This window comes from Diaphorina citri, unplaced genomic scaffold (genome assembly GCF_000475195.1).
Source record: "Diaphorina citri unplaced genomic scaffold, Diaci psyllid genome assembly version 1.1 scaffold2172, whole genome shotgun sequence".
In the NCBI taxonomy this organism is placed as follows: Eukaryota; Metazoa; Arthropoda; class Insecta; order Hemiptera; family Psyllidae; genus Diaphorina; species Diaphorina citri.
The window spans coordinates 12,104-14,655 of NW_007379597.1; positions in this window are offsets into that span (position 1 = coordinate 12,104).

Here is a 2,552-nt window from a genome sequence, read left to right on the forward strand (position 1 = left end):
TACATAGGCAGTCTAAGTGCATAATAGGTACTTTTTTATGTAGACTATCTAAAGTACATAACACATTTCTGTTAAGTAGATGGTAGGTAGGTATTCGAAGAGAGTTTTTGTGAGGAAAAAAATCCATGTTACCTATCCACATGGAGTACCACGGTAAGATTGGGTTTGATATGCAAATTTGTTTTCATTTTTGAAGTAGGTAGGTAGGTTTCTCCGTTGAACTGACTACTAAGAGTACTAAGTAGATAGCTACCTAAGTAGAAAATCAGTAGGTATTTCATGAAGATATGCAGTCACTGCAGTTGTGTTTGTAGCTGACCAGCTGTTGTACCTACCAAGGCATACATAGAGAGGTATTCTGAATTACTGATCAATTCAAATTTTATTATGTTCGTTATCTATTGGGTTTAAAATTAACATCTTGGAAATTATTACGGAGTATATCTGGATTTACTTGTTTTTCCAAATTTTCGAATTGCTTCTTTCACCGAAAATATTCAAAACAAACCTACTTGAGGTGCGTGAAGTTAGCACCACAACTTTTGCTGCGAATTTGTACCAAAGCCCATCATTTAGTACCCATTTTGCATATCTAGTTTCACAAAGTCGACCGGCCGGCCGTTGATCGATGTCAATGAACGGCCGGTCGACTATGTTTGGATTGGACACACCGTCACACACCTTTAGAGATTAGACTTCATTAGACTATGGTCCAAATTTATCTACCTTGCCTAAGTGTGGTCAATGGTTATTTTGGATTATTTTGTGGTGTGCATCACTTAGGTATTGCAATTCTGTTTCTAAAAAAATTCAATCTTACAATGTACCTACTATCTCGGTCTTAGTGTTTTATCTTAAAAAAACAATCATGCCCAAATCTGAGAACAATTTGAGGAATTGAAAGTTCTCTATTCTTTCACCAGAAGTTAAACGTTCGTTAACCCTAAACAATCTAAAACCTTAAACATTCTAAAAAGGAAATACCAAAAAACGCCAATTTAGGAACAAATCAAAATTCGTGGTTTTGTCTGAGGTGTAGAAAGTTTAGAGAGACTCATTCTTCGAATAATACCTACTCATTGTACAGCTCACCTAAAAAGTTCAATAGATGAGCTATCTTTCTTGATAAAACTTTGGTTACGTACATAACCTGTCTTTCCAGGGCTAAAATTTCAAACTATGCTCTTCAGGTTTTCTCCCCAATGGCGGAGTGGTCAAGACGCTCGCCTGGTGACCAGGAGGGCGAGGGTTCAATCCCAGCCGAGGTACGGAACCGCCTCAACATTGTTTAAGAATTTGACCACAATAATAGTAGTAACTTACTGCTGGGGTAAAGGGACTCCTTAGTCATGCTACGGGCAACTTACGTGCATGCTACGACACAGGCCACAAGCGTCTAATGTAGCAGTTGTTCCATTGCTACGAAATAAAAACGGCGGTGGAACACTCATCTTAGCAATTGTGATTCCCACTTCACCAAGATAAATTTCATGACTTGACTTTGACTCGAAACACCAAACTCCAGATCCGAAGTCCAATGCTTTAACCCCTGAGGCTGTTTACTGAATGTATTCTTTTATTATTTGAAGATGTGCAGTTAAGCTCCTTTTACTTTTATGAGTAGAAATCATAGACGTGTTAACACTAACAGTTATAAAAGAGCTACCCAATACCCAAGTCAAGTACAGAATTATTATGAAGAACTCGTACTTATGACATTTACGTAGGTAGGTATGTATGTATGTAATTATGTATGTACTTATTAGGTACCTACCTACCAAACTGAATAATTTAAACACCTCCTGTCCAACACTTACTTTCCTGCCCATCGCACAACCAAGCCCGTTCATCCCTACCATCAGTCCCGTCCCTAATCAACGACCCAATTAATAGAGAAAGTGCTACACCTGTTAAAATATTTGTTCGATAGTCTCTCTTAACTTATAGCCTGGGAATTTTTAAGTTCGATCTTCGATGATTCATCAAAAGATGAACCAATTGTCAAACGTTCTTCTTCTTCTTCTTCTTCTTCTTCTACTTCTTCTTCTTCTTTTAGAGGTTTGACAGAGGGAGCTGTAACTGCTAAGGTCTTATCGTCCCCAAGGTGAAGAGAGAAGGAAGACGGAATAGAAGAAAGGCAGCCATTCCGCGGACAAACCTTATCTGTTCAGGATAAAATCCGCCCCCCGGGCGGGAATCGAAGCCGGGACCTAGCGCTTACAAGCCACTACCCTCCAAGCTAGCTAGGCTGGTCATTCAATAAGTTTTTCTCATGTAGTGGATAAAATTTCATGCTTCACCTGGCATTGAGCTCGTGCTCTCTTGATTGACAGGCAAGCGCCTTGACCACAGCACAGACACCGCTAGTTCTAATTTGACTCACAGGGTGTGCTAGCTGCTCATAATGATTTATAAATCTTATATTATAAGAACGAGATCCATTCACAGTTCACAGTTCACATTTCATACATTTCAAGGATTTTGCGAAAATCTAAACCGATCCTGAGATATGATCAATTTTTGATCGCTAAAATCACCATAAGAAATACACA